At 41.0% G+C, this 23,604-nt stretch overlaps 2 protein-coding genes and 1 long non-coding RNA gene across 26 annotated transcripts in view; 1 reads left to right on the top strand and 2 right to left on the bottom strand.

Annotated features, from left to right (window-relative positions):
- The window catches only part of usp6nl (USP6 N-terminal like), a 69,849-nt gene extending 63,394 nt beyond the window's left edge, over nucleotides 1–6,455 (bottom strand). The window contains exon 1 of the mRNA XM_037121931.1: nucleotides 5,788–6,455. The gene's annotated coding sequence lies outside the window, so the exon portion shown is untranslated. The remainder of the gene's footprint in view (nucleotides 1–5,787) is intronic.
- A 4,193-nt stretch (nucleotides 6,456–10,648) lies between these two features.
- LOC119032399 lies at nucleotides 10,649–23,505 on the top strand. The gene is made up of 3 exons (XR_005078882.1): nucleotides 10,649–10,745; nucleotides 14,552–14,767; nucleotides 22,889–23,505. It is a non-coding gene; the product is annotated as an uncharacterized LOC119032399 (long non-coding RNA).
- celf2 (cugbp, Elav-like family member 2) overlaps nucleotides 20,722–23,604 on the bottom strand; it is a 201,959-nt gene continuing 199,076 nt past the window's right edge. For 10 of the 24 annotated variants that reach the window (XM_037121499.1, XM_037121513.1, XM_037121512.1 and 7 more), the window contains one exon: nucleotides 20,724–21,328. The gene's annotated coding sequence lies outside the window, so the exon portion shown is untranslated. Of the gene's footprint in view, nucleotides 21,329–23,604 lie in introns of all 24 variants that reach the window. The other 14 variants (XM_037121495.1, XM_037121497.1, XM_037121500.1 and 11 more) reach the window with 3 other exon arrangements.

Here is a 23,604-nt window from a genome sequence, read left to right as displayed (position 1 = left end):
TTAAAAGACAGCAGAGCAGCGAGCCAGCGGGATCAGCGGCCAATAAAGACGAGCAGCAGCCGCATCCCGGTGCCAAGGCCTGGACAACAGTGAGGGAATGTGCAGTGTGTGTGTGTGTGTGTGTGTGTGTGTGTGTGTGTGTGTGTGTGTGGGCTGTCGGCCTCTCTGCTGCACTGTACTGGAATCCTGATCGGACTTCAGCCGACCTGCAGGTTCCAGAAAACAACATGCGAGACCTTCTGCTGCCTTTTTAAAAGGAATAGTTCAACAATTTTTAGAAACACACTCATTTCCTTTTTTTTGCCTGAAGTTAGACAGGAACATGTGCTAACGAGGAGAAGGTGGTGGTGTGTTTCTGTTCCAAGACTACGACTGAGCATGAAACCGCTGGATATTTCTAACAAGATGTCTCGACGTTTCCCATCTATGTTTGTTGTGACAACGTCAAACTGAAAGTTGAGCCGAAAGCAACGTAAAAAAAATATAACATTTCCAAAATAATCTCTACAGACTGGTAAAGTGTGGACAGGTGAAGCTACGGCAGCCCTGCAGGACTGTTTAGAGGAATCTACATCTTTAACTACATCACAGCACATGTGTTGATGTGGTGATCACAACGTCAGAAAGATCAGTGGATGAATGGAGAGGTGAGGGATCAATCCACTGGTCTATCATCTATCATTGTACTGGAATCAATCCAAAACAAACAAACAGAACCAGAGTGTTTTCTTCCACGCCTTCTTCTTCCTTTTCAGCATCCTTCCACCTGCACAGGTACACATCGATCTCACACTTGTATACGTACAATTAATGTAAAAGCTACAGCCGACAGCTAATTAGCCTAGCTTAGCATGTCCAGAGATAAATCCACCCACCAATACGTCTCACATCACACAACCTGCTGTTTGACACAGTTTTCAAACAGATTAAACAAGAAAGATGATAATTACGCCAATTTTACAACAAATAGATCACTCAAATGCAAGTTTAAACCAATTAAATCAGGTGATTTACTCGTTGACCATTGCTAGTGGATGAGTTTGCCTCTATACAGCAGAAAGCAGCAGATCAACTATTGATCATAAGAAATTAAAACCATACCGATCGAGTACTGACATGGAGGTCAGACGCGTTTTATGACTAGTTTGCAAGCCGACTGTCCGACTGCCTCTTTAAAAAAGAAGACGGATCAGTAAACCAAATAATGACACAAACTTGGAACTCAAAAAGCTTTTTCAGCCTTTCTGTATGATCCCACAGAGAAGAAGCTTTTAGTTCCAGGTACAAAGCTGTGAGGACAGACGACGGTTCGCTGCATGGAGCTCAGAGAGAGAGAGATCCTGTACAGTCTCTGTTGCTACGTTACAGACATTCAATCAGACAAAACTGCCTTTTGAGTTTGGGAAGCCACCTGACGCCGTGCAGCCTGGCAAATAAACTGCCCTTTCAACAGGAAGACACACACACACACACACTTTCTCCCTCTCTCTCTCACACATTGACTCATTCGATTGTTTCTGGAGAGGCTCTGTGGACGCTGTAACAGAGATAGAGAGGGAACAGAAGAAGGAGATGAACTAATTTGTGGTTGTTGACCCTGACGACTGCGGGGCTTTTCCATTTCCTCTCTGTCACCGAGCCACAAATCCAGCAGCAGCTTCCAGCTCGGTGTGAGGATCTTTCTCCGGAAAAGTCACATTTTTATGGTTTTATGGTTTACCAAATTTGGACATTGTGGTGAGATCCAGATATAAAAAGGTACAGAATATTTTCTGTTGCCTCTAGTTGAAATAACTCTAATTGATTCATATAAAGGCCATTTTTAAAAGTTCTCTGCAGAAAAGCCCAAACTGAATCAATTCTAATGACATTTTTCGACCAAATTAGACACAACTGGTGCTGAAGGAAGAGGATCAATCAATTAGTTAATCAAACAAAGACTTTCAAGTCATTAATGTACAAAAGTCTCAAACATTATTTGTGTCTCAAAAGTCAAATTTGAAGATTTTCTGCTTTTCTCTCTTTTATACATTTGTAAATTTAATATTTGGCTTTTAAACTGTTGGTCAGACAACAAGAACATAATTTAAATGCACAGTGTGTAACTTCTACCACTCTGGCTTTCTCAATCAAAACAAAATTAAAGATGTAGGCAGCAAGGGATCGTGGGAGTTGCAGTCTTCATTGAAAATCAATCTGACATGATTCAGGGAGATATTTTCACTGACGAGGGCATTTTTTAAACATTTTAAACATCGTGTTTTATCGATTTCCTTACTCACTCTTTGACTTCAACCCAGCTGCAAAAAAAAATGTATTGTGACAATATGTTTCTACAGACCACAAATTTGTTTAATCTTTACACTTCAAGTTGGAAGTCTATGTTATGAAAACGCTGGGTTAGGAAAATAAGTTCCCTGAGTAAAGTTAAAGATTTCTCTGGTTTGAACATTTGTTATTAGAGATAATAAAGGTACAACAACGCAACACGATTCATTGTCAAATTTAGACATTTAAAAGCAGAGGTGTTACATATCATGGCTTTAAAGCAAAGTATGTGGATAAGAACTGTTGTTTATGATGTGTAAAATGTTGCATTGCAGCTTTTAGGCAAGACAAATCAAACCCTGAGAGGAAACCTGCAGCTGTAGTTAACTATTATCAGCAGGGTGCAAATGTGCCTCACATTCACTCCGGCTCTGAAATGCCACACAGAGCAGCAGCTATGTCTACGAGTCGGCGGGGGGCTGTGTGTAAAAAGGTCAGCGGTTGACAATAGTGCAGCAGTGTGGCATGACGACTAATCAGACCTTTAACTTCCAAGATCATGCAGCAGTGAACTTTTATACTACCGCAGTGTCCACGAGCAAGACGCTGAGACGCTGTCCGATGGGTTTCACTGTGAGGGTCGAGTCAGAGGGAGGAAGAGGGTCAGTTCTGCCACGTTAAAGGAACAGTTAACACAAAAATAAATATTCACTCACTAGAATTGATCCTTTAAAAGGATCCTGTGACATTCTGGGAAATTATTAACTAGCAACAATCTTAAAGTCAAAGCATGAAGACAGAGAGGGGGACGTCTTCCGCTGAATGGATCATTTAAAACTTCATTGTTTTGGTATTTTCATTACAAATTGCCCATAAAAGTCAACAAAACGCAGGTCAGTCCTGCCTTAAATAATCTATACTGTACATCCAGATTATTGTCACAAATTCACATACTTTCCATCGTGAAACTGATAATATCTGGACTAAAACCATTAACTTTTGCAGACACAACATACATGTTTATTCTGGATTCTGGGTCGCAACCAGCAACTTTAATTATATCTGTATTCAGCCAGGAAAGACGTCTCAATGACTCTTCTTCAAATCAACTAAACTTAACAAAGATCTAACACAAAGATTGGAGGAGAAGCATTTTCTAATATGTTCAGCGTCTGACCGTCTGAGATGAAGTTTGCGGGGAGTCTAACATCATTTCGAAATTAAAAGTTTTGTCAGTTTTCATTTGAATTGCAGAAGAAATGCTGCAGGTATCAGAACTCTAATAAGCAGGTTTAACCTTTTTTTTGTTTGTTTCAGGCTTTTAGCCAAACCTGCAGCTTATGTTATGACTTCTTTAGTAGTAATAGTGTGACAGGATGTGCCTCTTCCAGGAATGTTGCCTCTGCTCAGCTCTCTATCTTTACTTTGCATCAGAGCTGGGGAAGGGCTGATCCCAGAAAAGCCACTCAGCAGCAGCAGCAGCAGCAGTGACACAATGGCTCAGAATAAAAAGCTGATAAAGCGAATAGTCTGACCCTGACACATCCTGACATGCTGCTCGTTTCACCGCCGCCTGACGCTGAACACCACGGAAGGGAAAAAAAACCCCCACATAAAGTCTTTTTAATCTGACCACCATATCAGGACAGACAAAACATACATACTCTCCTGGTTAAAACCTTGGTTTTTCACTCAGTTTGTGTTTGTTACTGGAAGTCAAATATCCCTCTCTGCTTATTTTGACACTCCAGTCCTGGAAGTGGACCTCACACCACAAGGTTCTGGTTCTTGAAAAACACCTCACAGCCACAGTGGCACACACTGCTGGTACTACTAGTACACGCCTTGTGTTTTCAAACTGTAAAGCCCCTGACTGCGCTAAGCCGCATTATCCTGAAGCGGGATAGGAAGGATTGAAAGACACACCAGAGTTAAATATGCAGCATTCACATATTTGATTCCCCAGCAAAGAATTTCAAAATAAAACCACCATATTCTCCAGGAAGACTTTTCTCCTACTTTGAACTGATACAGACTTGGATGTTATTTACGTAACAACAATTACATCTCATACATCTTTAAAAATACTTATATATATTGACTTTTACTGTATGTTCAAGCCTTTAGAAGCTCTATAAGTGCATTAAGGAATCATAATGTTTACATACAATTTGGAATATTTGTTAATGTGGTTTTGCTCGACATTAATATAACATTTTGACTATGTGTATTTAGAAATTAACAACATTTTTCCATGTATTCTACACATATAAATATGGCTCTGACACGTCTCAGGCATTTATTTTGAAAGTGGACCACCGTACATCCGCTTGTATTTTTTCACTGTACAACTTAACGCACCTTGCTACAAAGGTAACTCTACCCGCTCTCTCGCGAGGCAAGAAAACATCACACAGTGTCCAACTTTATCAAACACACGCATTTCTAAACCCGCATCCACATGCAACGGTTTATATCCGCGTATTTCCCGATTTTACAACGTAAACAACTGAGCTGCTCGATTCATTTAAAAGCTACAGACGAAGCAGCCGCAGCAGCTCAGAGCTCATCAACGTGAGTGACAGGCCGTCACAGCCAATCAGGAGCCTGAGAGCTCGGGGCGACAGCCAATGGGAGGCCGTGATTGGTGCTACGGCCGCATTGATTCCGTTGCGGGAGGCAGCCTTGGGGGTTTCGGCTACGTCAACGTGCGAGAATACGACCGGAATTACAGCGACGTGACGTTCAAAATAAAAGACTTGCAGTTAAAATACAGTTATTAGCTTTACTTTGAACCTCGGAGCTTCAGTGTTAGCACTTCAAGTAAAATATTCTCACATTTTCGAAGGACAGATTTTAAATATTACGGTTACGACTTTACATAAATCTTAGCTAATTTTAACACGAAAAACCTGACGTGAAATAACTCAACATTAGCAGCAGCTCTTTACACCGTTAAAACATGTACTGCCAATAATTCTGACTAAACTTACAGACTAATTACAGCATTAGGAAGAAGAGGCAGCATAAATTAATCGCCATTTTACACAAACATACCGATATTTAGGATGTTTTATAACAAGCTAACGTCTTTATAACGTATGCGCGTAAACACGACTTTTACTTTGTCGGACGATACCGGAAGCCGCCATGTTCCACTATGCTAGCTCAACAGTGGTGGGTTTGGCTAGGTAGGCCTCGGTGAATACAAATAAGCACAAAGTTTACAATAATAAAACACAATATATCATCTTTCTCAAACGTAAAACAACGTCAACAGTTTCACACAGGCGGTCCAGACAAAGTCCCCCCCTCAAACCGCCCGACGCCATGTTTGCGGTTCACTTTGATTAGAGAAAAAAAAAAAAGAAGAAGAAGAAGCTACCGTTTTAATGGGCTACCGTCATTCAGCCCCGCAGTAACACCACCGTCTCTCCACTGACAGATGCATTTCATGGGAGCTCGACAAGTTCCCGTTTCGGCTAACGACACCGGGGAGAGGGGGGCTAACCAACTCACCTTGCTCTCAACTCGACGGGTCCTCGCGAATCACATCGCTGCAGGTATTGCTCCGGCCGAACTGGAGCTGAAAACGTCCATGGTCCCGTACCAGGAAGTCCAGGGCACTTCTCAAACTCCAGTGTGGAAAAGCCGTGCAGGATCGCAGCCAGGTAGCAATGCGCCGCCCGCCGGGCTGATCTGACCTCACCGGGTGGATGCTGCTGCTGCTGCTGCTGCTGCTGCTGCCGCCTCTGCTGCAGCTCAGTCCAGCCTGCGACACTCACACCGAACCGAGACACGCTGACCCATTAAGATGTTTGTTTTTTACTCTCTGAGTGGAAATATTGTTGTGATTGGTGAGAGATAAAATGCCAGAGTCTTCGTCATCATGACAGTTCTCAGACAATAAAGTCTGAGAAAGTGTACTTTAGAATTATACACTTAATTTTACACAACAAACTTATGCATTTATTTATTTATTTAGATTGATGTAAAATGCTTTAAATGTCATGTGAAACCAAAATTAACTTCAAGAATATAGATATAATCTTCTTTTATGAAGACACTGATCAATATTTTAATTTTACATGTACATTTCATATCTTATTATATGAAAATGAACTTTTTTTAATGCACATGTTTAAATATCCCTTCATGCTTATTCTGTGTTGTTTTTTTGTTGTTTCTTAATGAAAAATAATGCCATTATTTTTTGTAATGATATGATATATTAATAAAGGACTTAAAGTGATCTTGTTTTATTGTAAATGTTCTCTTTTAAAAGGTCTTTTCAACTTTTCAACTTGTCTTTAACATGCAGAGTTTATGCAAGGCCAGAAAAAAATTACCAATAATTAAAATATGATGTAATTTATGATGATTATCATTAAACAAATTGTTTTAATGTGTGTGTGCATTTAGTTTGTATCGCTTTTTGTTTAATTTTTATTTACATTTATTAGGTTTCTTGGTAAATTTTGCCTAAATGTCTCTAATAAGAGAGAGAACTGACATTTAAAGGTGCAGTATGTAGTTTTGGGGAGGACGTTCATTCAACCAAAACAAACAAACTGTCTTTGTTTTTCATGACTGAGTAAACACACTGACCATAAAGAACAACACAGTTTCACACTGCTTTACTTTGTTTACATGTGGCGGACCCTGCCACCTTTTCAATCAGTGTTCTGGGACCTTATTGTCCTCTGAGAAAAGCTTGTTTATGCAAAAATACACATTTTTGAGTTCGTATTATGACCTCATTCCTCTCCAAAACTACATAGTGACCCCTTTAAATTCAACAACCCATAGGGAAATACACATAGATGCTATTTGAAGCAAGCAGAACATGTCGAAATACGACTTAAAAGACATTAAAGCAAGTTAATTCGAGTCAAGAGTGTATTATATGGAGAGGGACACGGTGGCCACCACAATCTGTCTGATGTAAATAAAAACTTTCAGTGTGACGATTTGTATTCTTATCTCGACGTCATCTTGCGGCTTGTTTTGTAGGCGAGTGTGTCCGGTGTCCACACGCTCCACTCCACTGCTGTTTACATGACAACAGCAGTTATCTGCTGATAAACTGTCAGGTCATATACATCTGCTCTCTGGTAGCAGACACACACACACACACACACACACACGTAATCTCATCTGTCATGTGACACTACAGCCTCCACCAGCAGACGACACATGAGATCAGCAGCCACACGTACATCTGTCGCCCTGATTCTTTAAGTCCATACTGACCTCTATAGGCGGAAAGTGTGCGTGGGAGGACTGCAGAGGGAGTGGACAGCAGAGAGGAAGAGATATCTGTCCACCAAACAAGAGGTTTCTGTTTGAAAAGGGTGTTAACATTAGCTGCAGCAGGACTTCATGTAGGTTTTGATGGGAAAGCAGAGGAGGAAAGGCTGGTCAGACAAGGTGTTTCAGCAGCAGGATGGAGAGGAAGTGTTGTTTTCTTCTCGCTTGAGTCAGATAAAGTTTTAAAAGGTCACATTGTGCAAGATAATAAGCAGAAAAAAAGACACATTTCTGAGTAAAAGAGACTTTAACTGTTGTTATTTGGGTGAAAGGAGGAGAAAAAGGAAGGAAACACATTTGGGTTTTGTTTTATTGGTGATTTCTGTTTTAATAATCTCAGCAGTTTCTCGTCTAATGAAACGGTTGGATGAACCGCAACAAGGCCACAGATTTTTTTGTCAACAAAAAAGTCTTGATTTGACCTTCTTATTCTTGTCTTTTCTTCGATGCGCAAAGTTTATGCAATGTGGACACGAGAGGGAAAAAAAAAAACAAAAAACAGAAGGACGAGGAGAGGAGATCAAACGATAACTGAAAGGCAGGACGGGGCTGCAGATTTCTGTTTCTGAAGAGTCTCCAGAAGTCTTAAATTTGACTTTCTGAAATGTGTTCCTGTCCACCTCAGCTCAGCTCGGCCCGGCTCACCTCGGCCCGGCTCAGCTCGGCCCGGCCCTGCTGCTGTTCTGTGTCTCTCCTCTGTTGCCGCGGGCCTGGAGCCCCTGGAGGAGCCTTCAACACACAGCCAGGGTGTATAATGAGGGCTGGGCACGGGGCCGCACTATTTACATTAGAGAGCATACTGTTTATAGAGAGGAGCTGTTCGAGCCCCCCGGCACGGCACATTATTGACTGCAGAGCGCTGCCGGCTGCACCTGATGCTCTCGAACGCACCACGCTGTCATGTGGCGGTAAACAGACGAGGGCAGGGTCAGCTGTGAGCGCCGGGATCAAACACACAGCGGATAATATTTTCCAGAGGACGTTTTATTTACATGTGAATCTCTTCTCGACTACCTGAGCATCGCCTCGCTCCCTCCTGATGAGATAACTGTCTCAGACTTTGTTGTGTTATGTTGTTGAGTTGTGTGCTTACATGATTCCAAATGTTTCCAACGACATTAACTCAGAGATGTCAGTCGTTTTGATCGAAGTAACAATGTGTTTCTTCTGTCGTCTGTCTTCTTCTTCCTTGCGTCTGTCAGCATATAACTTTGTTTATTTGCACGTTATTGCCACTTACTGCAGAATAGCACAAAACTAGCAGCTGAGACGTGTCAAAGACATTAAAAATGTTGGATCTAATCGTGAAAAAAACAGCTCGATAGCACTCCTAGTGGCTGATAAACTCCAAGGTGGACTTTAATGTAAGACTTGTTTGGAGAACAGTAAATAATCCTGAGCTCATGTGATCCACTAAACATCCACACACGTTATCTGTGTTTTAGGAATTTTTGAGAAGACAAAATGTGCTTCTGGTTCTAAAAAAACTCTCAAAGATTCAATAAAATGTGTCAGAAATTAAGAGAATGAAGATGACAAACAGACCTCTCTCTTAAAAAGCTCATAATTTGAGTGAAGTTTGGTGCAGGAACACCGCTGCACCTGAGGGATCCTGCCGGGTATCGACTCCCTCCAACAAAGTCAGGCTCAATCCGAGTCAGCCATCGATTTATTCATTTGCAGCATGTTGTGTTCATTTATCGGACGTTCCGCTGAATCGTCAGGTAAATCTGAGCCAAAGCAAACAGAGCAGCGCACAAACAAGCAGCCAATTTGAAATGGATGTGCAGCCCCGATCAATCAATAGGCCTCAAGTCTGCTGTGGGTTTACAGCTCAGCGGCGGGAGGCAGCATCACAGCCGGCAGCTAATCAGAGGACGGCGAGGTAATGTGTTTTATATCCGACGGCGCTGCAGACCTGTACCCACTTACCTTGTTAGTGCCAGGCTGTTACGGCCTATTTGTTATCCTAATGCGTCATGTGACCATGTTAAAGGGGGCAATGAGAGGGACACGAATCTGGCGTCGCCCCGCTGCGAGTGTTGATTTCACGGCCTATTAAGCCGCTGATTGTGGCGCCGCTGTCTGCAACAAATTCTACATCGGTTCCACCTACGAGCGAGTTTCCACTTACAGAAACACACAAAGACGGATGTGACGGAGGAACAAAGTGTGTTCTTCGCAATCAGAGGAAGAGACCGCTGGAGTGTGTCTTCATGTGGTGGTGACGAGGAACCTTTAATGTACAAATACCTGCAAAAAATGAAGCACGATCGACCCGTCATTTACTTTAAAATACTCCATTACAAGCAAAAGTCCTTCTTATCTCATTTTTAATCAAAGTTAAATCATCTTTTGCAGATGAAACCCAGCGTCTTGGCTAATTCTATCACATTTACAGTATTGTTCCGTAATCTGCATCGAGAAATAACTTTAATAAAACATAAAATGAAACTTCTGTGTCGTGCAGGAAGCTGGTCGTTTCAGCAAAGCTACTCGAGAACGCGAATAAAGTCAAGAAAAAAACGAAACAGATCATGTTACAATCTGCTGACGAGTGGCCGATAAATAAGTGATTAATACATGAAAATGGTTAAATGATTAACTTATCTTAACTTCCTTTATAAACTGCCATGTAGACAAAGATATTATCATATTCAATATGTTGATAATATGTTGAATTATTGATCAAATTTCCACTTCATTTGAATGTTGGTACCTCAGCAACTGAGGAGCTGCTTGTGACTGTCCAGGAGCATCTTCTAACTTCTGACCCTTCTCAGCCACCGGAACCAGAAAGTCTGGCCTGAAGTGAAACAGCTTGTAGGTTTTTTTTAAATAAAGGGCGTCATCGTCAGCACAGTTGACACCAAAAAACACCCGGATCCAGAGTTCAAAAGCTCTGAAGGATCATCTGAGATCCGGCACGCCTCGAAACATCAATGAGGAGCAGCAGGGCTGATGAAGGGCAGGCTGCACGCTGCTAATCTCATCAAAGAGATACTGAAAACACACCTTCAGACAGGTGACATCCTCCAACATGTGTGTGTGTTCAGAGACAGGCAGTGGGGTTTGAGTTTTACCTCTGTCGGCACAAGATGGCAGCATCGTATCATCCAGGCCCTGGAAGACGGCAGCACACGCTAATGAACTCACCTCAGATAACTGTGAGCTCTTTTTTACATATTCCTCCGGTTTCTTCCGTGTTCTGCCAACAAGCTTAAGCGTTGCATAAGCATAACAATCCGGTGAATATTCTGTCTAACAAAGAGGAATGAGTCACTTCAGTTCTTCAAAGGAATGGTGGGAAAAACGTGAAGAAGGAGACAAAAAAAAAAAAAAACCTCTCTTGCAGCTTTTTCCTTTGATCAGCACTATAATTTAATTACCTGCATGGCAAAAAGCAGCGCCTTCGTTTAGGGTTTCAGCCTCACGCGCCCTTTTTTTTTTTGTTTTTGCTCCGTGGCACGATGAATTCAAAGGGAAAATTTCAGAAATACAAATGTTTCTCTCTCTCGCTCCTCGAAAGTAGAAATAGATGTTAATGATGACGTGATCACACCAACACGTGCTCGAATCATCGAGCTAAATATTTAGTTTTGAGCGCTGTCGTCAGGATATTACGTCCGTGTATTAAAATGACGTACAGCTCTTCAGTCATTGATGTAAAATGGTGCAAATTATATAAAAATATAATAAAAGATGTTGTTTCTTTAACACAAATAAATGAAATAGATGTAGTGGCCTGGTTTGTCTGGATGTGACTGCACCCTCGACTCTCTCTATGAATGAAAACTTTTTTTGTTAAAGGAACAGTTCACCTCAAAATAAAAGATATATTCTGAGCCCCTCATGCTGATGGAAAGTCAGGTGAAGTTTCGTAGTCCACAAAACATTTCTGGCGCTTCACATTCTCCTGAACTACTGAAACGAAACAGAGTAAAAAGTCTCCCTCTTTGTGGTCAAAGCTAACTGAAGCTCACGACACATTAATAGAATTCAAAGACTATTAAAGTTGAAGGTAGAATCAGTAGAATTTTGTTCCCAGCTGTTCCTGAACGCACCACAAAGACAGTTGATTGTTGAGTCTCATTCCCAGGACGTCAAATAGACACATGTTGGGTTGGTAAAGCGTCCCGAGCAGCAACAAAGAGAGAAAATCAGAAACTCTCTGCAGATACGAGACACTAACACATTCCAGCCTCCCTCTCTGTCTGTTTACGGCTTCTTACGTCTTTTAAAACCAGAGAATAAAGATTTAATTTAAATGTTTTGGGGGGTGAACTTTCCCTTTAGACTCTGATGATGTTACTGTTATAATTCGCAGCTTCTTTCTTTCTCTCTCTCTTAAGTGTTCCTGCTTTTATCTTGTTCTCGTGTTAAGTCGATGACATTAAAGCGAACCAAGGACGCGACGCTTTAAAGATCTGATGATAATTCATGTGTGAGGCCGCAGGAGCCGACTGACATCTTCAACACCGCGGAGGTCGAGAAACATCTTTCAGTCGCTGCGTTTATTCTTCTGGATCGTGTTGAAAATGGAAGAACATACTTTAACCGTTTTCCGTTTTTTTTTTTTTACCTCGGCGTCCTTTTGTCGTCCTCATAACCTGGATTCTGTTGTGAACAGGTGAGATCGCTGCTTCGCTTAACTCCTACAGAATAAACCCTCCATGTGAACTCGTCCCGACCCCTGAACCCTCCTGCGAGGTGAGGCCGTCGGGGGACGATCTCGGTTTCCTTGCTCGGCGCTCCGGCGGAGCTGCCAGTTAATCTTCATTAGCTCAAATCAAACAGTTCACTTCCTCTCATCCTCCTCTCTCTCTCTCTCTCTCTCTCTCCACAACGCCGCCAATTTCCTGTTTCTGCCGCCCCGCTCCCTCGGCTTCTGCCGTCTAGTTCCGCGCAGGAAGGAAGTTTCCACGTCTTCCGTTGGGAATGTGACGGATTGAAGACTGATGATGTGTGTGTGTGTTCTCAGCCCTGCGGCGTGTCTTGTTTCTACCTCTTGTGAAACCGTGAATAATAGACTAGCTGTGTGGTTTGGTGCTTTAAGAGCTGCTTAAATGTTTAAATAATAATAAAAAAAAAGTTAAATTCACGGGCTGACTGACAAATATCCCGCCGATCAGCCGAGCCGGGTCACAGCGCTCTCATCGTTGTGATGTTTCATTGAGCGTGACTCCGTCTACTTTCATCCGCAAACAATATCTTCGTGTTTGTTGCATCGATCCGGTATCACTTCTGTCTACTCACTATAAATAGTCTTGCATTGATCGCGGAGGGGGAGGGGAGGACGGTTTATTCATGTGTTATTCATTTCTCTACGCAGCTGAGAGGCTTCATGACGGGCGTGTTTGAGAACAACTCTGGGGTGTTTTTATCAAAGTCGCCTCGACACATTTAAAGCTTTACACAAAAAGAAAGAAGGTGATGACCTCCGCAGACGAGGTTATGATCTGGTTGTTGGTCCTACGAGATCAAATATGCCAGTTAACAACTCACTTTAAGAGTCTTATGAACGATGGTTGATAACAAGTGTGTAAGTGAGTCTCACCAATCCGTCTTTACAGGCCCACAACTCTTCTAACTGTAACTTTACAACATCAGTTTCTAGAAAACGTGTTTAGTGATTGTGTAGTAACACTATTAGTGTCATCACAACATTAGTTTTTTACTTCAGATACTTGATACTCGATGATACTCATATCATCGAGTATCAAATATCATTAATTTCGGCCATAATCCAAAACCCACCAGGTTTTTTTTGTCGGGGGAACGCTGACTTCCTGGTTATCTTACAAAAATCCCTGCAGCACTTTACGGATCGACTTTGATCGTCATCTATTATACGACGACGGGTACAAACTGGTCTGACTTAAGATGGGTAACCTCGACTGCTCCCTGCACAGACGGACAGCTGGTTTCGACGTTAATAAAAACAGACCGGACCGGACCGGACCGGACCGGAGCCCCCCGGTCAGGCTGCCGGTCCATAAACCTCTTGGTAAAATTGTGTTGCAGAGTATTCACATTGTCGTGTGGTCAGTTCGTTGGTGTGCGAAGGCCTTAAAAACCTTCACTCTGCTGTGTGCTTTTGATTTTTTTCTTCTCAAAAAAGCCTTTCAGCTCCGAGGAGAATAAAACTGGTGAATCCTTGAAGTCTTCTGGATGTGAAAAACGGTCAGATTGCCGGAAATTAAGAGCGCGGACGGTGGCAAAGTCGGCCTTCGAAACGTCCACACTCACTCCGTCTGATTGTGTGGACCTTACCTTGAATTTGCGAGCGTCCCGGGCGGCAGCTGATGTTTCTCCCGTCGTCTTCAGTCGCTCACCTTTTCCCGCAGATGGACCAACAAATCTTTGACATTCACTCGTGTGTGTTTATGTGTGTGTGTGTCTTTTAATCAAATAAAAACACTTCCTTTCTGCTGCTGTCACACGTTAAAAAGTGACTCAAGAAGAGGGATTAAACCCCCCCAAAAAAAACATCTTGGAGAGAATAAAATCCCCTCGCTCTTGAATTAAAGGCCACACGTCGACAGTAATGGAGGTGCAATATTATCTATCCACGGGGTTCAGATCCACAGGCTGAGGGGCAGTTTATTGTGCGCCTTTCGTCTGAACCTCAATCAATATTTAATAACAGGCTTCTTGTTGGACTGGTGCAGCGATGAAAGCGAAAGGATGCCATAATGTGCACAGAGAGAGCACACGATGTACAGCAACTTGGATATTTGTAGTGTGTTTGAAGTTATAAAGTTGTTTTATTATTGTGGGAGTCTGCAGATTTATTATTATATTTCCCTGAAAAAGCAAAAAATAAAAATATATATACAAAAAAATAAAAAAAAAATACCAAACACATTTTCAAACCCTCCTGGATATCTGTGAATGAAAAAAAAAAAAGGTGAAAACTTTGACCTTTGACTTCTCTTTCCTCTCTCTCGCTCGCTCTCTACTGGGGATGCAGTTGTGACGGTGAGACATTACGTACGTACGGGGAGTGGATTGGACACAGAGTGGACATTACAGCGGACAGGCCTCGCCCAGGACATGCGGACAGCACAGGAAAGGGAAAGGGAGGAAGGACGTGGGCCGATTCCGCCCTGATGAGGGGAACGCAAACACCGTTCTCCCGATCAGAGTCGGCCATCTTTGTTGGAAGAGTCGGCCAATTCTGGTTGAGGTGAGATTTTATCAGAGATACAGAATTCAGCATTTCTCAGCTGGACTGAAGATGCTTGAAGGTAGTTCAACGTTTTTGGGAAATACACGGAATCGTTGTCTTGCTGAGAGTTGGATGAGAAGACTGATACCACTCACATGTTGTGTGAATTGTTAGCTTAGCTTAGCTTAGCATAGCACAAATACCGGAAACAGGAGGAGCGGCTAGCTACCAAGCTCACTAGCCTAACGTTAACGATAACGCTCGTTCAAAGGCCAGCTCACACTAGCATTTAAATGTAAGTTAAAAAACATTTATTACAGTGGAATTCATAGATTTACACAGTTTTTCCTCACTGGGTTAAACTCTGGTTAACTTTGACTGGTGACTTTGCAAATTTGAGGCAACAAAGACTTCTGAAAGTCTAAAATCTAAGAAGCTTTTCAACTGTCAGCTCCACAAAAGAAGACTGGTTTGCAGACGGTAGTCGATGGAACCAGGTGATCTTTTAAATAAACAATGAGTGTGTTTTCTTTTGTGAGCGATCAAGCCAAACGATTAGCAAACATGCTAGCTAGCTAGTAGAACTAACAATTCCAGTACAGAGAAATTAGAAAGATGCTTTGGAAAGTATCACAAAAGACTTGTGAGGCGTTTTAATGCCAGTCTCCACAACAACAACAACAACAACCTCCAAGCTAGCAAGCTACACGCTAATTATGGCAAGCTACCCTAACTGTAACCTGTTCGCTAACGGTATGAAACTAAACAAGCTAGCAGCCTTTTCTTTAGCTGATGTTTTTAGCCATTTTAAAGCATCAACGCTACTTTGCTGCGTCACTGTTGTATCTTGGGTAACAGAGCGTTTTAAAGATAGCAAGACTAGCCTGCTAACAGTTGTTAGCTTGCAGGCTACAGTGGGACATCAACAAGCTTCAATAGTCTCACATTGTATGAGTTATGTTGATGAATCTGGGCCTAAAATCTCATTAAGAGCGCAAAGAAGTATATTTCCCAAAATGTCGAACTATTCCTGCTAGTGTCCTTGTTTCCTTTTTACAGGTTGAATTTTGTTTTTTGGTCAGCATGATTCCCAGGATGTCAGTTTTTTTTTTTTTTTTTTTTTCTCGACTGTCACGCGGCGACTTGGGCTACACAGTAATATACATACAGACACTTCGATGTATATTTACTATGTTTAGTGAAAAAAACAGCATAGTGAGTTGTCACTGGGGGATGGAGTCAACTTTACTATGTGGTAAAAAAATAATAAATAAAAATAAACAACAAAAAAAATGTGTGAACACGAGGGGGGAAGGATAGAACGAGAGAGAGAGAGAGAAAGAGACGATGAAAGGGAAGAGAAAGAGAGAAAAACGAGCGAATGGCGGGGAAGAGGTCGTGAAACAGTACAACATCAGACAGGCACTGGAACATAACAACACAGAGAGAGACAAGTATTAGGAAAAATGGTTTAATATAGGAGACAGAAGCAAAAAACTGCATCACACAAGAACATACGTTTACAAAAATAATTCTGACTGCTTCAGCTACACAGTTAGTTCACAGAGAAGGACAGAGAAACCGGAAAAATCTAAACAGCTAAAAGCAAAAAAGTTTTTTCTAATTAGTTGATCTCTTTATTAAACTAATACATTAATCCACTGAAGGTGACTAAATATTTCTATTCCTTCTTTTTCTATAATTGTCTTATCGTGTAGACGGCACAATACAGAAGTCAAAAATGAAACTTACCGCTGTTGTATAGACAAACTCGCTAGAACTATTTTTTTTTTTTATTTTTAAAAAAGCAAAAAAAAGAAAAAAAAAAAAAAAGAAAAGAAAAAGAAAAGAAAAATCTGACGCTCACCTAACCCCTCTTTTGTTTCTCGGAAAACAAAAAAAAGAACAAAAAGGAAGAAAGAAAGAAAGAAAGAACAACACTCAAGTGAGGAAAAAGAAGTGAAAGAAATAAAGCCAAAGATCTTCTAGAAAATCGGATATCAAAAGCCAACTTTTCTTCGATGCCAGCTAGAAATCATACTCGGGGACCAGTCAGGGTCGGGCCACACCACCAGGCCAGACAGCTTTTTTTCTAAGTTTTTTTTTTTTTGTTGTATCCTTTAATCTCCAGTATAAAAAATTCCACTGGTACAAAATGCATAAGTACAATCAGTTGTAGAAATAGGAAAGCCTGCATTTTTTGTACTTTTTTTAAATTCCCATCCAGTGACAGATTTTTCGTCGAAGTGTTGTCAAACAAACATACATCACGCTTTACAGGATCCACTGAAATGCATTGACTTTGGCTTCTCTCAAGACAATAACTTTGAAAAAAGAAAAAAAAACCCTACTGAAAGATTTGAGAAATTCTGGAAAAGAAACCAACAAAAAGAAACCAAGAAAAAAAAAAGAAGATTTTGGATAACTTCTACAGACAACAAGCTCTTTTTTTTTTTTTACGGCACGGAAAGAGAGAGAGAGAGAGAGAACACACAAAACATTTTTCCTCAAAAAACTTGACATAAGCCATAATGCAAAGAAACGACAAGTTCAATTATTATTAATTTTTTTTTTTCCTTTCAGATTTCATTTGTTTGATAAATAGCACTTAAAGATAATTAAGAAAGAAGGAGAACAGAGAAGTGAACAGTGACAGAGATTAGAAAGATTACAACGAGCATCGGCGATGACAGCCCCTGAGGCGAGCCGCTCGACAGAAACTCTCGTTCCTCGCGACCCTGTTGCTTGTGCTTTGACATTGAAAAAAAAAAAAAAAAATGAAAGACGAGATGCTTCACGCTTAAGACTGTGCAACGTCGGGGCTGTGTGCAACTTCGGTGAGATTTTGGCAATCGACAACAATTGTTTTGTTGGGGGGGTGGACGAGTTAAAAATGCCGCAGGGTGGTGGGGTCGACTCGATTAGTAACAAAAACGTGCGAGTTGTGCAGGAGCGAGGTGACGACGTGAGAGACGCTGGCGCTCGATCGGACCGGGACTCGGTATACAGGTAGTTATGGCTGTTCATGTGTTTACTGCATTTCGGTAGAAAGAAGAAGTCTGCTCGCCTCCCTCCATGAGATCGGATAGAAGTTTGGTATCGGAGACGATAATGAAAGCTGTATTGCCTTTCCGTCTCGCTGTTGTTTTTGCCGGCGTGTGGACCAGGCGGACGTGACCCTTTCCCTCTCCAACCAACAGAGTGTTTTTTTTTTTTTTTTAATTTCCCCCGTCGCTATTCCAATAAGACGTCTCTCCACACAGCCCTGTTTCTAATAACCCTGGTTAGCCTGGGAGACAACAACAACCGAGACGGACAGCGGCATCCTTCAAACGAGACGCCTCGTTCTTCTCGTTCTCTCCCCTCCATCGCCGCTCGCCAGGAGGACGAAGCGGCCATTTCAGCCTCTCTCCGCTCCGGCCGACTGGATGAAAATGGCAGGAAGGGCTCGACCTGGACTTTTTGTTTTTAACAGGTGGGAGGTTAACGGCACGGGAAAGTGAACCGAGACTTGGCACACATCACTGACTTGACTGACTGACTGACTGACTGACTGACAACATCTTCTAGTCTTATAATACTGGTACGACGCTCCCTGTTTAAGGCGACTGGTGAGCTTCTGTAGAAAATAATGCTGCCTTTCATTTTTTATTTATTTATTTTTTTTTGCAGAGCGTAAACTAGGCTTTCAGGGAGGGGGTATCGGGGGCAGTTGAATAGACTGACAACACTGTGCCATGTAAACGGCTCGACTATGAGAATGTCAATAACACACTTTGGCATCTAAACATGATTTTGGCCCGTTACGCCACGAGACCCACACACGGAGAAGTCTTACAACCACTTGAATAAAGAAACAAAAAGAAGGATAAAAATCAAACTTGCTCCGGACCGTCCCGCCGCTCTCCTTCTGTTTTACTTTCACTTTGTGATCCGACGGCGGCGGTGTTGGCGTGTGCTTTTTTTTTTTTTTGTCCTCAAATGATTTCGAGGCTGGTTTTGTGAATGAGCGAGTCTTGCCCTGTGCTTACATCATGAAAGCGAAAACACGCTCGTCTGAGGTGATACACAAAAAGTAATGATCCCCGCCGTCTGAGACGAGCGGCGCCGGCTACAACTCAGGATTGTTTTCAGGGATGACGGGGGGAAGATAAGGCTTCGCGTACGACTCTCACCTCCATTTTGTCTTTTGTTTTCCCGGTTGAGGAGTGAGCGGGACAGCGCGCGAGGAAAAACAATCAGAACGATACACACCGAAGCCTGACGTCTGTGTCGACGAGATACTAATCGATCGATCGATCGAGAGATAACAGGAGTGCAAAGATTTGTGGTAAGGCTTTGATGGATAAAACGGCTGTACAATGGCTAAAAATATCAGTGCGTGATTTCTCGCTAAAGTGAGCGCGTGCACGCTGGCGGGGCTGATGGCGGCGTTGGCGGCGGCGTTGGCGGGTTTGCTGTGGAGGCGTTCACGCTCAGGGGCTCTCATGCACAACAAGAAAAAAAGTAAACTGTGAGGTCTGCACGAGAGCGTGTGTGCGTGTCCGTGTGTGCGTGTATATAGATATATATATGACACATGGGCACTTTTTTTTTTTTTGTCCGTTTTTTCTTTTTTTTTTTCTTTTACATCTTTACAAAGAAAGAAAAGCAAACATGACATTTTTTTTCAGGCAACAAGACCACAGAATAGCAAGTTAACAAACTCTTTTTTTTTTTTAAATCTATATTTTTAAATATGAGGGATCCATACAAAACACTTATAATAAAATACCCATGTTATCAAATAATTTCACAAGAAATACACTGACGCGCTAGGCAGGAAGTACCTTCAGAATTTGGCACTAAACTCCACTGATCTTGTCTTTTTTTCTTTATAAGACATTTTTGCCGAACAACAAAACACATCTAAATATTGTTTCCCACGAGAGAAATAAAATAATAATGACATTGATGCTTCACAAGCTGACATTATATATATATAGATATATTTATATTTATATATATTTTTAGGAATTTTATATAGCTAATTAACCAACAAGAAATTTAGCAAATAGGGACTCCTTTAAAAAAAACCAAAAAAAAAAAAACAAAGAAGTAAATCAAAAAGAACCAAACAAACAAAAAAATAAACCCCAACAAAGTAACTATTATAGTAATATGAAAGGCTTTGTCTATTGTTCAAGTAAACTGATTTTTTAGTCTTCTCTTGAAAAACATGAGAACATTTAAGACCGTTAGACTTGTGATGAAACCACAACTAAACTCACGAGAAGCACCGACGTTAACGCAGGTTACAGGTAAATCTTAGTATTTTTTTTTTCCTCTATACATTTAAACAGTAGAAAATATAGGTCATTTCATCATGTGCATTTAAACCACGGATTGTCTATCTGTGAGTCAGTTTCAGCAAAAGGTGACACAAGTAGGTAGCATTTCTCCCACCCAAACAGGGCAAATGTCTTTTTTTTATTTTTACCTTTAAACTACTCTAGAAAAAAGTGGTTCTATATATAGACTTTGAATGAGAAACAGAGCCACTTAAAATGGCCTTATCAAAAAACTTTACACTGCCTGAAAAATGTAAAAACCATTGGAGAGCTCTGAGAGAGAGTCTAATATTGATCAGACAGTTTTTATACTCAAAACTGTTTGGAAGTAGTCTTATTTTTCTCAGAGAAACTGGCGCGGGAGCTGCTTCTGGCCACGCGCTCAGTTCAGTTGTTTTTGTTTTTTTTTTGTTTTTTGTTTTTTTTCTTCCCCCGGGTCGGCGCCAGAAGCAAGACGACGCGCCAATTCCTGTGGTGAACTTTCAAGTTTACTTTAAATGAAGAAAGAGAAAAAGAAAGAAAGGAACAAAAGAAAGAAAGAAAAACAGGACATAAAGAAGAAACAAAAAGAAAACATACAGAATGGAAATCACTTTGCCACAGGTTGTTTTTTTTCTCTTTTATATCTCCAAAAAAAAAGAACATTTTTGTTTTTCCATTAAAAAAATCTCAGTCTTTTTTGTTTTTCATATGAATGCAGCTTTTTATATATATATCTTTTTCACATTGATTTCATTTATCTCACCCTCCCCCTTTTTTCTCACCTCGCTTCCTCCCTGAAACTCCCCTCCCCCGATCCAAAATGAGGTCACATGCAAAAAAAACAACAACAAAAAAAGGAAAAACAAACAAAAAAAAAATCATAAAAGTCCAAAAAAGCTAAAAGTTCAAAAAAGGTCAGTAGGCGGAGGAGGAGGAGGAGGAGGAGGAGGAGGAGGAGGAGGAGGACCAGGTTATGATCAGGTGAGCTCGGAAAAGACATCAGAAAAAACAATGACGGGGGACGAGGAGGAGGACGATGACACTTTTTTGTTTGTTTGTTTGTTTGTCTGTTTGTTTGTTTGGCGGTGGAGGAGGAGGAGGAGGAGGAGGAAGAGGGAGGGGGATTTTTTTTCGTTTGTGTTTTTGTTTAAAAGTTTTTTTTTCGTGTGTGTGTGTGTTTGTTTGTTTGTTTGTTTGTTTGTTTGGGACGCCACGGAGACATGCTAGGCAAACGATGAGCTAACAGGCGGATGGAGGATGGGTTGTTCTAAAAGGGAGGAAAGAAAAAACAGAAGGGGAGAGGAGAGAGTTACACACAGAGAAGAGCCAGAGCAACCAACACCACTACAGCAAATTTGTCTGTCAAAAAATCAGGAGAAACAACAACAACAACAACAACAAACAACAACAAACAAACAACAACAACAACAACAACAACAACAATGCAAACCGGCAGAACAGCAACACCACTCACTGAGTTCATTGGCACATTTTTTAGCTTTGATTTTTGTCATTTTTTTTTTTTTTTTTTTTCAAATGATATAATGTTATAGGTTTACACTAACAGGTAACAACACACACACACACACACACACACACACACACACACACACACACACACACACACACAGTCTCACACAAACACTCTCACACATGTACACAAAAAACAGAGAGCACCCAAAGCTTTATCCATCAGATCCCAGATGGATGTTTGTCATTTGGGAGAAAAAATACTCATATATTTTTTTGGGGGGGAGGGGAGGAGGGCGGGGGTGTTTACATCTGTCTTTTTAAAAAATCTTTGTATGGGTGAGGGTAAAAGGGGGGGGGACGAGGTTGTTGTGGTGGTGGCGGTGGAGGGGAAGAGGGGGGCTACGAACAAACAAAAAAAAGCAAACACTTCAAACAGAAAAAAAAACTTTTTTTTTTAAACAAAAACGCGGGAAAAAAAAGTTTGTTTTTTTTTAACGACAAGTGAGGAAGAAGTAGTCCCACTACGGATGGAGAGAGAGGGAGAGTGGTAAAAAGAGAGAGAGAAGGATGGATGGATGGATGAACAGCACATGACGCAGGGAGGGTGGAGGTGGAGGTGGAGGTGAACGGGGGTTGCGGTTTTCGGATGGCGGCGGAGCGTGTTGTGATTTCTGCACTGAAAAAACATGAAAAACAACCGGAGAACCCGGCTCCACGAGACTTCTCCACAAGGGTCTACTTTTTAATGAAGCTGTATACTTTATAGGAGTCCAATAACTTAACGATAGGCAATAAATAAAATCCTTTTTTTTTTTCATCTGAGGCAGTAAAAATGTTGTATAAAAATAGAACTGCTTTTTTTACAAATAAAATTTACAGGCCTGTGGCTTTCTGTACTTTGAATTATTCATTTTTTTTTTTTAAATCTCTCAACAAACATCAAGTATTTTCAGTTACCACCTTAAAACCATAAACTCTTTTTTTTTCATTATTAGAATTATTATTATTATTATTATTATTATTATTATTATAGCCTTCATCAAATTCTGGATGTTATTTTTGAAAATGTTCTACATGCTGTTATATCTCCTTTCACAACAAAGACCAATGTGATCTGACCCAGAAAAATTACTAATTTATTTATTTATTTTTTTCCATCTTCTGAGAAATAAAAAAAAAAAAGTTTTTTTTTTTCTATTTTCACATAAATAATAAGACGTAGCTGGAGTGTGTGTGGTTTCGTTTTCTTCTCCTTCCTTCTTGCGGTGGTGGACTGTAACGGTATCGGCAGGCTGGCGTCGCCGCTGACTATAATGTAAAGAGGCCACTAACGTTTTTTTTTTTTTTTTTGCAGCCTTTGCTCCCGGGTTGCCAGCAGGCATAGAGGGGTTTTGGAGAAGCAGCGGCGGCCTGCAACCAACACCGTGGAGGTCAAAGGTCGAATGTGCATATCTGCGTGCGCGTCGAAAATAAAAATAAAAAAGAAAGAAGAAAAATTGAACCCGTCGCCAGGCGTCAGGTTCACGAGAGAGAGAGAGAGGGAAAAAAAAATTAAAAAATCATCATGGCTCCTTTGTCTTTACCTCGGTTCTGACTGTAACTAGTCCTCAAAAATGTATAAATAATCACTGAGAAAAGAAGAAAATAACTTTCAAACAAACTTTTTGTGTGTGTGTGTGTGTGTAAAAAAGCTACCCAAGATAGCTACTTCCTTCCATTGTTAAAAAAAAAAGAAATTGCACAAAGTAATGGCGGTAATGGAAGCGTTCATGTGTGTCAAAGAAAAAAATTAATTGTAATAAATAATAATACTTGAAAGCTAACATAAAAATCTTCAAAAAAAAAAAAAAAAAAAGCAAGATAACAAGAAAAATTAAAAATTAAAACAAGGCGTGTGTGTCTCCCTCAGGGTGGTTGTTGTAGGTCGTCTCCCCCTCCCTCCCACATCCCTCCCTTCCCTCCCATTAACCCCCCCACCCACCCCAGTCCCTGTGTAGAGGTCGTGGCTCGGTTTGCTGTTGTTTTTTTTTTTTTTGTTTTTGTTCATTTTCATTTTTTTTTTTTAAGTTG

Source organism: Acanthopagrus latus, chromosome 14, assembly GCF_904848185.1.
Source record: "Acanthopagrus latus isolate v.2019 chromosome 14, fAcaLat1.1, whole genome shotgun sequence".
In the NCBI taxonomy this organism is placed as follows: domain Eukaryota; kingdom Metazoa; phylum Chordata; class Actinopteri; order Spariformes; family Sparidae; genus Acanthopagrus; species Acanthopagrus latus.
The sequence above is the reverse complement of the archived record's forward strand: the minus strand, read 5'-3'. Positions and strand labels throughout refer to the sequence as shown.